Consider the following 18,882-nt stretch of genomic DNA (forward strand, 5'->3'; position numbering starts at 1 on the left):
GCCCTTGGCTCATGATTTTGTGCTGTCCTTTTAAGCCACTCTAAGATCAATTTGACCCTTCCCTTCCACATAGCCCTCCATTTTCCTCATCTATTTAAGAGTTCCTTGAAGAGCCCCTCATGTGTCTGCCTCTACAACTTGCCTATCAGGATGTTCCATGTACCTCCCACTCTGTTTTAAAATACCTCTGACATCTCTCCTCTACTTTCCTCAAATTATGGCCCCATGTATTAGCCATTTCCACCCTGGGAAGTCCCTGGCTGTCCATCTGACGTATGCCTCTAATCATCGAGTACACCTCTATCTAGGTGAAGATTTTGCAGAATTTTGCTCTTTCTCCCTTTCTTGTGCTCTTTCTCATTCTGTCTCTCCAACTTTCCCTTGTGATCTCATTCTCTTCGTTTTCTCTTTCTCACTCCATGCTGTCCCTGTTCTGTCTTTCGGTCTTGTACATGTCCCTCACTTTCTCTCTCACCTGCCCACTGTGCTCTGTCCCTGCACCCCTCTCACTCCACTCATTCGTTCTCTCTTCTTCCACTCTTCTGCATTCACTTACCTGTTCTTCCCCTAAGGTTTCAAAGGTACATTTAATGTCAGAGAAATGTATACAATATACAACCTGAAATTCTTCTTCGCAAACATCCACCAAAGAATAAAAGACAGTTAAATGTTAGAACCCCAAAGCCCCCCCAGCTCCCTCCTCCCACGCATAAATAGCAGCAAAGCAACAACCCCCTCCCCTGGTAAAAAAAACATCGGCACCTCCCACTGAGCACTCAAGTGTGCTGTAAAGCATCAATAAAGAGACAGGCTTGCAGTACCCCAAAGTCTACTCTGTAATTGGACATACCACAGGCTCTTTCTCTCTCCCTAATAAGGGAAAAAGAGATGTTCCCGTTCCACAGTGAGAGCGGGGACATAACAAACAACTCGCCGATTTATGGTGTCAAAAGTCTGTTGCGTTGCTTTTACCGAGCTCTGTGCCTAAAGAACTCGGGCCTCTGGGCACGCAGCCAGCAGCCAGCTTGCTGCTTTCGATCTTCTGTGTACTCCCACGACACACCGGTTTCCTGCGGAGGCACCGACCTCGAGGCCGTCCATCTCCAGAGCCACGAAAATCGTGCACCCTGAAGGTGCGCCAGTCTCCTAGACCGTGTTCTTGGCATATCAGATAGCGACCAATCGTGAGACCCCGAGAGCGGGTCCCACTCCCTGAAGCCAGTGTCTAACTCCAGCTCTGGGTCTTCAGAAGAACCCTGAAGGGGAAAAATAGAGATATTAAAGATAGAAATAGAGCTGTTTCCAAAGATGCAAGCAAGGGAATCGCCGTTGGGCACCATTGTCTTCCTGAGCTCCTTGATCCCTCTCACTTGTGCTTTTTGTTTTTGTCTCTCACTCCCTTCGTTCTCTCATCAACTCTCTCTCTCTCTCTCTCACTTTTTTCACATAACTCTCCCTTTTCCAATTCTTCTATTCTCTCACTCTCTGTCCCCCAGCTCTCTTCCTGCTTTTTCTTTCTCCCTGCCTCAGGCATTTCTACCATTGGCTGCCTGTTCATTTCCATAGATGTTGCCTGACTTGTGTGTATCTCTCTATCTCTGTTTATCCCTTTGTCTATCTCTATCTCTCTAACTCTTTATTTCTCCCACTCTTTCTAATGAACATACACATCTCTCGCTATCTCTCTCCCTCTTTTTCTAACTTTATCTCTGTCTCTCTCTGTCTATCTATCTTTCTATCTCTCTATTTTGACATCTCTCTGTGTCTCAATCGACACCTCTTTCCCCTGGCCTCCCCCATACTGCTAAAGGACTGAGAGACATTGAAACTTCAAAGAGAGTTTGCTCAATGAAGGGAGTAGTGCCCGTTGGTGTTGATAACATTTTGATGTCAAAGGTCAAAAGGTGCAGGTCAAGGGACCAGTTGCTTTATGTTGCAAGCATCTTCCTTTCCAGGCCAGTAATTATTTGCTTGGAGATTGGTATGTGACCCCTCACTTGAAGAAGGTGAGAGGTCAGAGGGTCAAGGGTAGGATATTGTTCTATCCCCCTGGAAGCTCTGACCTCCGTGCCTTCTTTCTAATGAAGGATTCTGAAATGAAATTCCTGGTGAGGACTTGACACAGCCAGTTCTGTCCCATGTCTCTGTGGTTTCCCCCCTCCTAACCCCTCTCCTTTTCCTTAGGAGTCATAGTTTCATTCTCTATGCTGTTGGGAAGCTCTCCGCCACACCAAATACATCAGTGACCAGCCCTGCACACCTCTCCTCTTCCTTCCCACCCCGAGGTATCAGTCGGTGGGCTTAAAGCTCCGCGTTGAACAGAGCGAGTGACGTGCCTGAATTTGCGTTAATACACTGAATCAGAATTAAGTTTATTTTCACTGACGTGTTTGGGGAGGTGCAGTAGCGTAGCAGTGAGCGTCATGCTATCAGAACACCAGCAACAGAGGTTCAATTTCTACCACTGTCTGTAAGGATTTAAATGTGCCTCCCCCTCCCCAACCGTATGGTTTTTCTCTGGGTACTCCAGTTTCCTCCCACATTCCTAACTTGTATTGCTTTGAAGTTCATTAGCCACATGGATGCCGTTGGGTAGCGTGGTTCGCTGGCCTGGAAGAGACTGTCCCCATGCTTTGTCTCTGAAGAAATAAAATAAAAGTGTATGTCATGAGATGTGTTGCTTTGTGACAGCAGTACAGTGCAAAATGTCAAAAATTACAATAGGCTTCAAAAAACGAACAATGCAAAAGTGTTTGTCCTGGTCCTAGCCAAGATGGCCATTCACGGATCCAGGCAGCGGGCAGTCGCGAGCTCTGCCTCAGCCGATTGTCTGTCCCTCTTCCGGGTTACGTCTGTGCCCGGGTATCCCTGGTGAAGGAGCACATAGTCTCCATGGGCACAGTGGAGGATTTCCAAGAATGGTTGGCCTATCAAAGTGTTGGATACATTGTAGACAGTAATAATATTGTATTTTGAATTTGAAACTGTAAGTAGTTTATCAGCCCAGGTTGTTGTGTTATGTCTTGTTGGCAAATAAACTTTTGTAGAAAACAACAGAGGGACCAGGAATACAGGAACGTAGTTCAAAGTAATTCAGAAGAAGTCAATCTAGAAGTTTTGTAAGTAGTCCTCAAGTTGAAAGTGTCATCACAGGTAGACAGTGTGGTGACAACGCCATTTGGCACCCACCACAGGAGCACACTCACCACCCCCCAGCCCCCATGAGCAGACATAACACTCTTTAATTATGATGGAATGGTGGAGCAGACTCGATGGGCTCAATGGTCTAATGCTGCTCCTATGTCTTACGGTTTTATGGACATTTGTAGAAGATTAAACATATGTGGAAGCAGACACAAGATAAGAGATTCTACAGATGCTGGAAATCCAAAGCAACACACACACGAAATGCTGGAGGAACTCTGCAGACCAGGCAGGATCTATGGAGAGGAATAGACAGTCCTCATGAAGGGCCTCAGCCTGAAACGTGAACTGCTTATTTCCAAATCCAAAGTAGGGACCGCAGCAAATATTATGTCGGCCAAGGTATCTACAAGGATCCATGAACGTCAACTGGCTATAAAGCGACATGACCAACCCTCCCTGGTCTCGACCCATGAAGTTCAAAAGGGGCACAAATTTGTCTGGATATCAGTGAAAGTCATGGTGCAAGCAAACACACAGCAGGCAAGGGAATTCCCAGAATCGTGGTTTTCCATGAACAATCCTGTAAACAGAACGTAGACTTCGATCTTATTGACAAGCCAAAGCAGGCAAATTTCCAGACCACTGCAGACAAATTTCACCACACAACCAATCGGTGACGAGATTTCCTCCCCACATCACAACAGAGTTTCTGAAATGGCAATCAATCAGCTGATCGGTAAGTATGTAAAGGCCTAGCATTCGGAGGGACACATAACAGTGAACGGTGTACTGATGATGCCTCCTCATTTGGTGGTGAAACATTTGCAAGTAATTTGCCAAGATCAGAGAACAACTCGCCCCAGCTATTATCAATACTCTTCAGAGGTTGCCTGCCTGGCACCGGTGGTCACATAACCAGGACTTGTGGTATGCACCAACTGCTCGTAGGACCATCCACCACCTGCTCCCATGGCTTATCTGGGGGGTGGGGAGAGAGCTAAGCAGGTGCTACACCTTGTGTAAGGGTGACCTGCAGGCTAGTGGAGGGAAGGAGAGCCTTCCACCCCCCTTTGGTAGAGACATATTTCCGCCCTGGTTTTATTATCGGTGACATATACTTTGAAATTTGTTGCTTTGTGGCAGAAGCAATACAATACATAAAAATTACACTAAATTTCCATAAGAATATACTGTATATTTAAAAAAACATGCAAAAATGGTGAGGTAGTGCTCGCTACGTTCAAAAACCGTACGGCGGAGGGGGAGGTTCTTCCTAAAACATTGTGTTCTTAGATGGGAAGCAGCTTCTTCCCCCAGGCTGTAAGACTACTGAACTCTCTGCACCCCCCCCCCCCTTCCAGGCTCTTGTACCTCCGTCCTGATGGTAGTAATGAGAAGGGGACATATCTGGAGTACTGCATACAGTTCTGGTCACCCCTCTATAGGAAGGACGTTGAAGCTTTGGAGAGGGCGCAGAAGAGGTTCACCAGTGTGCTGCCTGGTTTAGGGAGCGTGTGCCATCATGAGAGGCTGGACAAACTTGGCTCATTTTCTCTGGGCTGTTGGAGGCTGAGGGGAGATCTGATAGAGGTTTATAAGATTATGAGAGGCAGAGATAGAGTAGACAGGGAGTATCTGTTTCCCGGGGTTGAAATGTCTAACACCAGAGGGCATGCATTTAAGGTGAGAGGGGGTAGGTTCAGAGGGGATGTGAGGAGTAAGTTTTTTCACTCTGGTGGATGTCTGGAATGCGCTGCCAGATATGGTGGTAGAGGAAAATATATTAGAGGTTTTTAAGGGATGTTTGGATAGGCACATGGATATAAGGAAGGTGGGGGCGTATGGGACTGGTATAGGTAGGAGCCATTAGTGTTTGGGTGTTTTTGATTTATTTTTATCTGGTTCAGCACAACATTGTAGGCCAAATGGCCTGTTCCTGTGCTGTAATGTTCTATGTTCTGGATGGTAAGGGTCCTTAATGATTACAGGCTCTTTGGCCCAGTATGTTATGCATACCTTTTAACCGACTCCAATTTCAGTCTAAAAAGTCTTGTATAAATTCACAGGTTAATGCAAACTGGTGTATCCTGCACCTTAAATGACCTCACACCCCAGTGTTCAGGGCACACATCATCTGATGGGTTTCATGGACTCTATTGTTGATTAACATTTGGAGCCATTTCTGTTCCTCACCAGGTCGTTGTAAGTGTGCAGAATTGGCTTAACCTGATTAAAGGTCACTAACTTTGCAACTGTACAGAGGCACAATTTACTCAGGGTAAGGGTCACTCTCTGTGTGAGTGTATTGCTGAGGTTGAGAGCCACTTACTGCAAGTGTACAGAGCCGCTGTTTATTCAGGTGCAGAGTCAGCGGCTTGGTAATTCTACAGAGTTGCTGTTAATTCAGGGTAAGGATTACCCACTGTGTAGATGTGTAGGTATTCAGGATCAAAGAGCAACTTTATTCACTGTAAGCATTTGCAAGTATTAGGGATTTGTTGTGGTGTCCTGGTCAGAGCGCAACATGCAACAACATTCAACAATTATAAAGAATCGTTGTCATTATGCGCTGTCATATGGCGTGGGTGATCATGGTCTTTCCACGACCATGATTGTTCTTGGCAAACTTCTGTATGGAGATGGTTTGCCATTGCCTTCTGGGGCAGTGTCTTTGCCTTTGCAAGACGGGTGACCCAAGCATACTCTTCAAAGATAGTCAGTGGTCACACAACCAGGACTCGTGGCATGCACCAGCTGGTCATACAGCACTGCACTACCTGCTCCCTTGGCCGCACATGACCCTGATTAGTGGTGGGGGGGGGGGCGCTAAGCAGGCAGTATGCCTTGTCCAAGGCTGGTGGAAGGAAGGGACGCCTTACTCCTCCTTTGGTAGAGACGTATCTCCACCTCACCACCCTTATGAAGGATAAAGAATTATATAAAAATAATTTTAGAAGTACAGATATGGAATAAAATATTTACAAACACATAAATATCTGCATGTATTTACAATGCAAAGTGTTACAGAAAGTGGTTTATGCATTTACAGTGATGGGGCAATAGGTAGAGGGGGGCGTGGGGTGGGGCTAACTAGAATGGTTGATCAGATTAACGACTTGGGGGAAGAAACTTGTAAGATGGTGTGAAGTTTTCATTTTTTTTCCATTTATTGAGATACAGTAAATAAAGGGCCTTCAGGCCCTTTGACTCGCACCACCCAGCAATCCCTCGACTTAACCCTAGCCTAACCATGGGACAATTTACAACAACCAGTTAACTTACCAACCCACCTGGAGGAAAGCACGCGGTCACGGGAAGAACGTACAAACTCCTTACAGGCAGTGGCGGGAATTGAATCCTGGGTCACCGGTGCTGTGAAGCATTGTGCTAGTCACTATGCTACTGCTTTGATGGCCTGATAACACTTTCCAGAAGCGAGCATTTGGAAAAGGCAGTTTTCAGGGTGGGTAGGTGAGAGTCCCTTGAATTGTAACGTTGGAGATTCCCTCTTTATTACGGGTGAGGTTTACTGTGTAAGTGAAGTGAGTTACTGTTTAATCACCAGTATAAGGGTCACCAACTATATAAACTGTCAGATGTTGGGTGTCACCTGGTGTCTGTTACTTGAGACTTGGCTCGAAAGCTGGGTTCTGTGAACATAAAGTAATCTGTTTAATCAATGATAAACTGCTGTGTGATTTCCAGAAGTTAATGTCATTCTCAACACTTCCTCTCTATACTGGAACCAGAATCTGTTCAATCCGGTCTCGTCGTCACATTTAACAAACACATGCTCTGAGGTTTCTGGAAATTACCAGCAGACATTGCTTCCTGAGTCACTGACCTTTCCATTTCTACCTAGATTATATCAGGAAATCTGTTTGGAACTTCTGTTTGAGAGGTAGAATTTAAGGAGCTCCATCATGGGCATTAACCTGCCCTCCACTGAGAACATCTCCAAAAGGTGATGCCTTAAAAGGGCAGTGTCCATCACTACAGACCCCTATTGCCAAGGACATGTTCTGTTCTCATTTCTACCATTGGGAAGGAGGTACAAGAGCCTGAAAGCTCAGGCAAAGGTCCAGGAACAGCTTCTTCCCCTCTGCCATCAGATTTCTGAATGAACAATGAAACCGTGCACACTACCTCACTATTTTTTGCCTCTTTGCACTACTTGTTTAATTTAATTTTTTACACATATTTCTTACTGTTATTAATTTTTTTATGTATTGCACTGTGCTGCTGCCATAAAACAACAGATTTCATGACATTTAAAAAAATAATTATTGATTTATTGAGATACAGCACGGAATAAGCTCCGCCGACCTTTCGAGCCATGCTGTTCAGCAATCCCCTGATTTAAACCGAGCCTAATCACAGGACAATTTACAACGACCAATTAACCTACCAACTGGTGCACCTTTGGAATATGGTAGGAAAGCCTGACAGCCGGAGGAATCCCCGCTGTCGTGGGGAGAACGTACAATCCCCGCTGTCGTGGGGAGAACGTACAATCCCCTTACAAGCAGTGATAGGAATTGAACCCCAATCGATGTACAAATCATTGTGCTAACCATTGTGCTACCATGCCACTCGATGTTAAGCCTGATTCTGGAATCAGATATAAAAAAAAGTAAATATGTAGTGCAGAATAGAGTAAAATAGTGAGTAAGTGCGATAGAAATCTAATGGCGGAGGGGTAGAAGTTGCTTTTAAAATTTTGAGTGTGTGTCTTCAGGCTCCTGTACCTCCTGATAAAGGGTCTTGGCCCGAAACGTCAGCTGTTTATTCCTTTCCATAGATGCTGAGTTCTTCCAGTATTTTGACTTCCGTGATTTCCAGCATCTGCATAATCTCTTGTGTTTATAAGGTCACCCCTCAGCCTCCAGAGAAAACAACCCAAGTGTGCCCACCATCACTTTTTAGCTCATGCCCTCTAATCCAGGCAGCATCCCAGTGAACCCCTTTTGTACCCTTTCCAAATCCCCTCCACATTATTCCCTGGTGGGGCAATCAGAGCCGCACATAATACTCCAAACCAGAGTTCAAAATTCAAAGTAAATTTATTATGAAAGTACATATGATGATTATGAAGACATGCAGTCCTCTTTTATTGTCATTTAGTAATGCATGCATTAAGAAATGATACATTATTTCCTCTGGTGTGATATGACAAAACACAGGACAGACCAAGACTGAAAAAACTGACAAAAACACATAATTATAACATATAGTTACAAGCAGTGGAACAATACCATAACCTGATGAAGTCTGTGAGCACAGTAAAGTTCAAAGTTTCTCAAATGTCCCACATCTCACGCAGACGGGAGAAGGAAAAAAAACTCTCCCTGCCATGCCCGACCACAGTCCGACTCTGAGTCATTCGAAAACTTAGTGCTCTGATCAGCTCTCCGACACCGAGTACTGAGCACCACATCTGTCCGAATGATTTGACCTCCTTCTTGGTTGCCAAAAGCAGGCAAGGCCAGGGATTTTGAGACCTACCCTCTGAAAGATTCCCAACCGCGCAGTAACAACAGCAGCGAACGGGCGTCTCAGAAATTTCTCCAGATGTTCCTCTGTGCTTTCACGTCCATTCTCCATCAAATCAGAATTGTCCACGGCCCCTATTTCACAGATACGATATCATTTTTCACCGGAGGGCTGTGCACACGCAGCACGCTGCTTCTCTTCTCCTCCCTCCTGACATATGTCATAATGTGCAACCCTGAGATTCATTTTCTAATGCGTCTTCTCGATAAATCTATAATAAAATAATAATCATAAATAGATGAAGGACCACACTGACTTGGGCATTCAACCAGTGTGCAACAGACAACAAGCTGCAAATACAAAAATAAATAAATAATAATAAATAAATGGGCAGTAGGTGTCAAGGACCTGAGATGAAGAGTCCTTGAAAATGAGTCCATCGGTTATGGGAACAGTTCAGTGATGGGGCGAGTGAAGGTGAGTTTAAGAGTCTGATGGTTGAGGGTCGTAACTGTTCCTGAACCTGGTGGTTCCTATGTATCCTAATCAAATTTTATATAACTGTAACATACACTCAGTGACAACTTTGTTGGGTAACTTTTGTACCTAAGGAAATGTCCACTAAGTGTATGTCTGTGATCTTCTGCTTCTGTAACCGATGCATTTTAAAGGATTGACACGTTATGCATTTGGAGATGCTCTTCTGCACGCCACTGTTGTAAGGTGTGGTTATTTAAGTTACTGTCACCTTCCTGTCAGCTTGAACCAGCCTGGCCATTCTCTTTCTTTTCTTTTTCAGTCTTTTTATTAGTTTCATAAAATATAAACATAACATAATAGTATAAAGTTATTGTTATAATTAACATGAATAATTATAAAACCAAAAAATACTTAATTGACAAAATTCCCAATCATATAGGATACCAATGAATAATACAGAACAAAGAGAAATGTCTAGACAAAAAATCATGAAGAAGGAAAAAAAATATATAATAACCCTTCCCCCCAAAAAAACTAATTTTAACAGAATTAATCAACTAAACTAAAAAAAAAGATCTGGGCTGTTTTAACATCATAAAAAATGGGAGAAAAGAAAACCTTAGTGTTGACAACTCCATTCCTCTCAACCAACATTACAGGGAAGTAAAATAAGTTTGGAAATGGTCAAATTACATCATATGAAAATGCTGAATAAATGGCTTCCAAGTCTTTTCGAATTTAATGGAAGGGTCATAAACTACACTTCTAATTTTTTCCAAATTTAAACACAACATAGTTTGTGAGAACCAGTGAAATACAGTAGGAGGGTTAACCTCTTTCCAATTCAGCAAAATGGATCTTCTAGCCATTAAAGTAAGAAATGCAATCATCCGACGAGCTGAAGAGGTTAAATGATTTGATTCTATCATTGGTATCCCAAAAATAGCAGTAATTGGGTGAGGTTGTAAGTCTATATTCAAAACCGTTGAAATAATATCAAAAATATCTTCCCAATACTTTTTCAACAAAGGACATGACCAACAAAGGATATGCCATTCTCTGATTTACAAAACATTTTTGTGCACCAAACTTCAGCTCATTGGTTGTATTTTTTTTGTTTTTCGCACCATTCTCTGTAAATTCTAGAGACTGTTATGTGTGAAAATCCCAGGAAATAAATCAGCAGTTTCTGAAATACTCAAATTGCCCCACCTGGTACTAACAGTAATTCTATGCTCAAAGTCACTTAGATCACATTTCTTCCCCATTCTGATGTTTGGTCTGAACAACAACTGAACCTCTTGACCATGTCTGCATGCTTTTATGCATTGAGTCGCTGACACATGATTAGCTAATTAGGTATATACAGAATGTATCTTTCCAGTGTCCCATGCAATGAAGGCAAGTATATCCTTCATATTTTTGACAAAACTGTCTATTTACGTGGCCACTTTCAAAGAGAGATGAACTTAGACCCCAAGATCTCTCTGAGCATCAATGTTGTTAAGAGTGAATTCTCCTACTTGCTGTGTTCTTTTTCACCTTGCATTTGATCTCCCATAGTGCTGGTCAGACCGAGTACGAAAAAAAATTAAAGTTTATAATTTTAGTCATCAAATTAAGATTAATCAGCCAATATCACATAATGAGTTGGAGAACAGGAAGGACTTAGCCTAGTAAAATCAGAAATCAGAATTAGGTTTTTATCATTGACTTATGTCATGAAATCCATTGATTTGTGGTAGCATTACAGTGCCATACATAAAAATGACTATAAATTACAAGAAGAAATATAAAAAAATCATTCTCCTTAGATGTATTTTCCACTCACATTTGACCTCCCAACACCTGAGAGTGCTGGTGAGACCACATTTGCAAAGACGATTAGCCCGGTATGGAAACACCAATGCCCTTGAATGGAAGATCCTACAAGTCGTGTTTATAGCCCAGTCTATCACAGGTAAAGCCCTCCCCGCCACTGAGTACACCGACACGGAGCGTTCTTGCAGCAAAGTAGCATCCTTCATCATGAACTCCTCCCACTCAGCTTGTGCTGTCTTCTCTCAGGCCTCAGGGCTCACACCACCAGGTTCAGGAACAGTTATTACCCCTAAACCATCAGGCTTGTGAACCAGAAGGGATAACTACGCTCAACTTCACCTGCCCCATCACTGAACTGTTCTCACAACCTGTGGCCTCACTTTCAAGGACTCTTCCTATCATTTACCTGATATTTATTGTTTGTTTATTTATTTATTATTATTTCTTTTTGTATTTGCACAGTTTATTGTCTTCTGTATACTGATTATGTGCTTAGTTGTCACAGCCCTTCATTGATTCTATTAATGGTTAGGAGGTTTATTGAGTATGCCTGCAAGAAAATGAATCTCAGGATTGTATATGGTGACATGTACAGAACTTATTTTTTTTTATCTTCAAGCAAAGATTAATCCATTACTTTGACTGTGAGAATAAGCATGCTCTCCCCGTCACTGAGGCTTTGAGCGGAGAATTTGCAAACATTGTGCAGCTTTTATGTTGATGGAGCAGGCTGTGTCACTGTAAACAGATCTGAATTTTAAGGAACAAAGCGTTTCTAGACCTCTCAGGAGACAGCGAGCTTTGGCGTGGAACTGGATCTGTGGCTGTGGCCTGCAGCCTTTGCCACATCTCTGAACTGACTGACTCAGTGGCTGTGGCTGTGGCCGTGGACGTCATCTCCTGGACCAGCTTCGCTTGCCTTGGCGGCTCGTGGCTGTGGACCGTCTTGTGGAGACTCTGCGGCTCGATGTTTAATGTCCTGTGCGTTACTTGTTCGTTTTTATTGTCTGCGTGATTTGTAGCATGTTCTGGCTTTTCTGGCATGTTTGCTGGTTGTGCGTACGGTTTTTCTTTAAACGTGCTCTACGTTGTTTCTTTGCTTTGTGGCTGCCTGCAAGAAGACAGATCTCAAGGCTGTATGCTGTATGCATACTTTGAACTCAAAAGCAGGGGAGTCAGCTACTGGAACAAAAGGAAGAGGACAGAGGAGGCCCCCCACCTTGAGCCTGTTTCACCATTCATTATTTATTTATAAATGTATTTAGGGTTACAGCACAGTGACAGGCCCTTCAGCACCAATGAGCTTGTGCTCCACAATTACACCCATGAGACCAATGAACCTACTAACCCATGTCTCTTTGGAACGTGGGAGGAAACTGGAGCATCTGGAGGAAACCCACATGGTCACAGAGAGAATTGGTGGGAATTGAACCTGGGTCGTTGGCGTTGTAATAGTGTCACACTACCTTCGTGCCTTAAAGATTACCCCATGCATTCTTAAGGAAAGGCTCAGAGGGATAGACTCATAGATGCAAAAGGACTTGACTGTCCTCATGCAGGATTTCCGAAAGGTTAACTTGCAGGTTGAGTCAGTGGTGAGGAAGGCAAATGCAATATAAACATAGAAAACCTACAGCACGATACAGGCCCTTCAGCCCACAAAGCTGTGCTGAAATGTTAGAACTCATTTCCAGAGGACCAGAATATAAGAGCAAGGATGTGATGCGGAGGCTTTATAAGGCATTGGTCAGACTGCATACTGTGAGCAGTAAGGGGCCCTTATCTTGGAAAAAACGTACTGCCATTGAAGAGGTTCCAGAGGAGGTTCAGAAGAATGGCCAGGAATGAAATTGTTAACGTATGAGGAGTGTTTGATGGCTCTGGGCCCATACTGTAGAGTTTAGAAGAATGTGGGATTTCTCATTGAAACCTACTGAATATTGAAAGGCCTAGATAGAGTCGATGTGGAGAGGCTGTTTACTATAGTCTGGGACCAGAGAGCACGGTTTCAGAATAGGACATTCCTTCAGAACAGAGATTCCTTAGCCAGAGGGTGGTGAGTCTGTGCAACTTATTGACAAGATGGCTGTGGAGGCCAGTCATTGGGTATCTTTAAACCATCAAGTTATGGGCGGAAGACAAGAGAATGGGTTTGAGAGGGATTAAAAAAATCAGCCATGTTGGAATGGCGGAGCAAACTCGATGTGCGGAATGGACTAATTCTGCTCCTATTTCTTATGGTTTGGTGGTATTGCAAGTACTAGAGAGTGCTGCCAAAGAATGATTACACAGTTCAGTGGTGGGGAGACGTCGGGAAGCTTCCACTTCTGGCAGAATAGCCAGAGGACAGAAGGGTGGTGGGCCTCAAAGGCAGCAAATCTGTGCAAGGGATATTCATGACAGGATGCTACCAGGGAGATTTCTGTAAGAGTGAAAGTGCCCCTTTTAAAAGTTCAAAGTTCAAAAATTTATTATTAAGGTACGCATATGTTGCCGTATAGTGCCTTGAAATTCATTTTCCTGCAGGCATTCACAGTGGAACAAAGAAATACAATAGAATCAATGAAAAACTACACACAAAGACTGACAAACAACCAGTGTGCAAAAGAAAACAAACTATGCAAATACAAAATAGATAGATAGATGAATGAATAAATAAATAATACTGAGAGCGTGTGTTGTAGAGTCCTTGAAAGCGAGTCTATAGCAGGGGTTCCCAACTAGGGGTCCACAGACCCTTTGGTTAATGGTAGGGGTCCTTGGCATGAAAAGGGTAGGAACCCCAGGTCTATAGGTTGTGGAATCAGTTCAGTGTTGAGGTGAAGTTATCCATGCTGGTTTATGAGCCAGGTGGTTGGAGGGTAATAACTGTTCCTAAAACTGGTGGTTTGGGACCTAAGGCTTCGGTGCCCACTTCCTGATGGCCACAGTGAGACGGGAGGGTGGGGGTCCCTGATGATAGCTGCTGCTTTCTTGTGGCAGTGTTCCTTGTCGGTGTCGTCAATGGTGGTGGTGGGGGGGGGGGGGGGAGCTTATCTTGAGATGAACTGGGCTTTTCCATTCTTGTATAAATGCTCGTACTTTGGGAATTAAAGACGCCGTCCACTTATAAATGTGAAAGTCGCATCTGTCATTAATGGAAAGGTCCCCACTGTGTATAGTGCTTCTGCATTGCAGCAGGAAGCAGGAAAACAGGCTTTTGCATCTTATCTCAGCAGAGTCAGCCTGCCAAGGCCCCTGGGACAAGGTTGCTGTGATTAAGATGGACCTGGGCCTCCCGTCCTTTCTGTGGTCATCAGGAGTTATTGTTCTATGCGTACCTAGACTGCGGGAGACTGCAGCCTCGATTTGAGTATCTAAAAGAAACTTACGTTTTGGCTACACATTAGCCCCATGCTTCTGATTTATAGTGGAGGCGCGGGTCTCTCAGGGAATCTCCTGGTGGGCTTGCTCCTGGGCCTGGCTAAGCTGGTGGGCAGTTGAGAGCTATGTCAATGCTGATTGCCTGCCCCTCTTCCGGGATTATGTCCATGCCTGGGTGACCTTGCAGAAGAAGCACACAGTCTCTGTAGGTTTGAGAGGGATAATAAGTTAGCTGTGATGGAATGATGGAGAAGACTCGATGGTCTGATTGGCCTAATTCTGCTCTGATGTCCAATGGCTTTGTGGGGGATTTTCAGGTACGATGGGCCCCTCAGGGTCCCAAGTGCACGGTAGATAATCATATCATATTTTAAATGTGAATTTAAATAGTTAAGATGGTTTGATCATTGTATTTTCCTTCTGCTAGAGAATCTTTAATGTATGGAGCTGATTGACTTTGAGAGCAGTTGCAGGCACTTGTGCTTGGCTGCTACTAGAGGTTTGTCTCACAAACAAACATACATAACTGCCTACACAGATCTCAAAGTCAAGGTCAGCCTCGGACTCAGAAACATTGCTTCAGGATCCTGCCAGGTAAAAAGGCACAGGGGTTGGTGGGGTGCGGTGGGGGGGAGACTTTGATGGTCAGTGCTTCATTTCGGAAGCCAAGAAAATGGCTTCTGACAAAATGGGCAACTTCTCAAAGTGGGGGCCTTCCCATCCTGGGACGTTTAGTTGCACCACAGAGTTCAGAAAGACATTATAATAGGGACAGCGATAATACAGCATGGAAGCAGGCCCTTCGGCCCAATTTACCCATACTAACCCATTAAGCTCTTCCCACGGTGGTAATTGATCCATATTCCTCTGAACTTTTCCTGTCCATGTATTCATCCAAATGTCTTAAATGTTGTTAATGTATGTACCTGTCTCTATCACTTCCTCTGGCAGCATATTCCATATTCTCACCACCCTTTGTGTGAAGAAATTGCCCCTCGGTTCCCGTTTAAATATTTTGCTTCTCACTTTAAACCCGTGTCCTCTGATTCTTAGTTCTCCCTCTTTGGGAGAAGATTGGGTGTGTTCACATAATCTCAACCGTAAGACATAGAAGTAGAATTATGGGATTTGGCCCATCGAGTCTGCTCCACCATTTCATCATGACTGATTTTTATCCCTCTCAACTCATCTCTGCCTTCTCCCCGTAACCTTTGATACCTTGACTAATCTATGCCCCTCATAATTTTCTATCTCAGTCTCCGACACTGCAAGCAATAAGATCCTAGCCTGGCAAACCTCTTCTTGTAACTCAAGTTCTTGAGTCCTATGCTACGTTGAGAAAAGACACTTAGCTCTACAGACACCTACCTCCCTGGCAATTTCCTCTCATGACTGGCTGTTGTCCAAGCAGACGGCTTTACATGCCAAGTGCTATTCTGAAGCCCATGTACTTTGGGAAGATATTGCAACCCCCCACTTGTCACTGTAGTGTGCAGTTGTTCTTAGCAACACTTCCTAGTGACCGGAGGCGTTCTGGTTGTATTTTAGTCTGACCTTTCACAATCCAAGGTCAGAACCGTGAAGAAAAATGGAGACGATTTTATGCAACGCACAAAGTGTTGGAGGAACTCAGCAAGACAGGCAGCATCTATGGATGAGGAATAAACAGTTGACATTTCAGGCCAAGATCCTTCATCAGAACTGGAAAGGAAGGAGGAAGAATAAGGAGATGGAAGGGAGGTGGAGGAGCACAGCTAGTGGATGATGGGTGAGACCAGGTAAGAGGGGAAAGGTAGGTAGGTAGAGGGCCATATTGTACTACTTCAACATAGCATCACAACTCCTGTGCTCAGTGTTCTGACTTATGAAGGCCAATGTGCTAAAAGCTAGCCTTTACGATCCTTTCTACTTGTGATGCCATTTTCAAGGGATTATATTTTCCCATGTCCCTCTATTCTACCACACTCCTCAGTGCCCTACCATTCGCTGTGCAAGTCCTACCTCGGATTGTCCTTCCAAAGCACAACACCTCACACTTGTCTGCATGAAATTCCTCCTGCTATTTCTCAGCCCAGGTGTGTGTGCATTTAGCTTGTACCTGTTAGGCTGCAGATGCATGTAAAGTAACAGTTGACATTTCGGGCAGAGACCCTTCATCAGAACTAGAAAGGAAGGGGGAAGAAGCCAGAGTAGGAATGTGGGGGAAGCTGGCAGGTGGTAGGTGAGAACGGGTCAGGAGGATTTAGCTAGGTGGGGGAGGGTGGCTGAAGCAAGAAGCTGGGAGGAGACAGGTGGATGAGGTAAAGGGCTGAAGACGAAGGAATCTCATAGGAGAGGAAAGGGGCATCAGGGTGTGGTGAACGTGCAGGTGAGGAGGAGAGAAGAGTTGAGAGGGGAACCACAATGGGGAATGGAACAAGAGAGAAAGGGGAGGGGCAGAAAGTACCAGAAGTTCGATAGCTCGATATTCTTGCCATCAGGTTGGAGGCAACCTAGATAGAATATAAGATATTGCTCCTCCAATCTGAGTGTGGTCTCTTCATGGCAGTACAGGAGACCATAGACTGACACGTCCTCATAGAATGGAAGATTTTTGATGCCAGCTCCTTCCTCTGATGTTTTTCCCTGGTTCTCATCTGATAAACAAACGTGCGACTATCCAGTGGGTAAATCTGCCGGAGGCCTGTGGGGATACTGGTGATGATGAAGAGATCCCAGCTTGGTTCAGACTACCTATGGGTTGTTTGGGAGAGTTGTAGATGCTTACCTGGGACTACAGGAGAGATGTGCCTGAGCCTTTGATTTGAGTCCTCTGTGTCTTTGAGGACTGGATCTTCTGCGAGTGAACAGCTTGTCTTACATCAAAGGCAAATTCAAAAGTCCAAATAAATGTATTATCATAGCACAAGTATGTCAATATAAACTACCCTGAGATTCATTTTCTTGAGGCATTGCAGAAAAATAAGAACAATAGAATTCATGAAAGTGTGCAAAAGACACATTCTGTAAACAAAAACAATAAATAACACTGATAACGTGAGTCTGTAGGTTGTGGAATCAATTCAGTGTTGAGGTGAGTGAAGTTATCCGTGCTGGTTCAGGAGACTGATGCTTGTAGGGTAATTACTACAGTATTCCTGAACCTGGTGGTGTGGGACCAAAGGCTCCTGAACTTCCTGCCCGATGGTAGTAGTGAGAAGAGAGCCTGGCCTGGATGGTGGGGGTCTTTGATGGAGCGCTCTTTGTAAACGTGCTCAATGGTGGGGAGGGTTTTCCCTGTGATGGACTAGACTGTATCCATCAGTTTCTGTAGATGTAGACCAATAAAGTTGAAAATCTTGCACAAAATAATCTAGAGGCATTACACCTACTTGAGTGAGTGGATGACAGTGCAGAAGTATGCACAATTCATACATTAACACAATCCAGACCTTGATAGTGAATGACAGGCTCTTCAGAAGCATATGCAAACTTGCTTAATGCTACTGATGGCCTCACAAGTCAGTAGGTTGGTAAAGAGGGCATATGGCATGTCTTAAGAGGTAAATTGGAAAAGTAAATGTTTTTATTCTAGCTCTTTACCCCTTCCTTTCCAGTCCTGAAGAAGGGTCTCAGTCCAAAACATTAACTGTTTATTCATTTCCATGGATGTTGCCCGACCTACTAAGTTCCTCCAGCATTTTGTGTCTGTTGTTCTGGATTTCCAGCCTCTGTAGATTATCTTGTGTATATGGCGTACTTACCTTTAGTCCCTGAAACATTGAGCTCAAGAGTCAGGAAATTAGGCCGGAGCTTCATAGTTAGGCAGCATTCAGTTTTGATCATCCCATTATAAGAAGGATGTGGAGGCTTTGGAGAGGGTGCAGAAGAGGTTTACCAGGATGCTGCCTGGATTGGAAGGTATGAACTATAAGGAGCGGTCAGACAAACTTGGAGCAGCAGGGACTGAGGTGAGGCCTGATGGAAGTTTATAAGATGATGAGAGACATCGACAGATAGCCAGTATCTTTTCACCAGGGTCAGCATTTCTAATACTAGTGGGCACACATTTAAGGAAAGAGGGGAAAGTTAAAGGAGATACGTGACGCAAGTTTTTTTTTTCACACAGGGAGTGGTGGGTGCCTGGAATATGCTGCCCAGGGTGGTGAAGGAGGTGGATATGATGGAGGTGTTTAAGAGGCTCTCAGATGGACACATGACCAGGCAGAGAATGATGGGATATGGACCATGTGCAAGCAGAAGGGATTAGATATTATTAGTTTAGTTAATCTGGTACAACATTGTGAGTCAAAGCTTCTGTTCCTGGGCTGTACAGTTCTGGTTCTGTATTCTAGATTTGATTTGTATCTGTGTTATGGTTGATTTTATTTGGTTTTATTGTGCAGAATAACTTGGCTGAAGTTTCTATAGGAGAGATGGATTTCTGTGTGATATTTTAACATCCTCATTACCACAAAACATCTACTGGTTTACTCCCCTCCATAGATGCTGCCTGGCCTGTGTGTGTTGCTCTGGATTTCCAGCATCTGCAGAACCTTTGGTGTTCAATATCTTCCCTCTGTTTCACATGAAAAAGGA

The 18,882-nt window shown here is 44.1% G+C and overlaps 2 protein-coding genes across 7 annotated transcripts in view; one reads left to right on the top strand and one right to left on the bottom strand.

Moving 5' to 3' along the window:
• usp25 (ubiquitin specific peptidase 25) overlaps window positions 1–17,144 on the bottom strand; it is a 551,935-nt gene extending 534,791 nt beyond the window's left edge. The window contains exon 1 of the mRNA XM_072259857.1: window positions 17,138–17,144. The gene's annotated coding sequence lies outside the window, so the exon portion shown is untranslated. The remainder of the gene's footprint in view (window positions 1–17,137) is intronic.
• The window catches only part of nrip1a (nuclear receptor interacting protein 1a), a 139,506-nt gene that overhangs the window by 13,871 nt on the left and 106,753 nt on the right, over window positions 1–18,882 (top strand). The gene's annotated exons all lie outside the window — the stretch shown is intronic.

The sequence above is a fragment of the Mobula birostris genome, chromosome 6 (assembly GCF_030028105.1).
Source record: "Mobula birostris isolate sMobBir1 chromosome 6, sMobBir1.hap1, whole genome shotgun sequence".
Taxonomy (NCBI): domain Eukaryota; kingdom Metazoa; phylum Chordata; class Chondrichthyes; order Myliobatiformes; family Myliobatidae; genus Mobula; species Mobula birostris.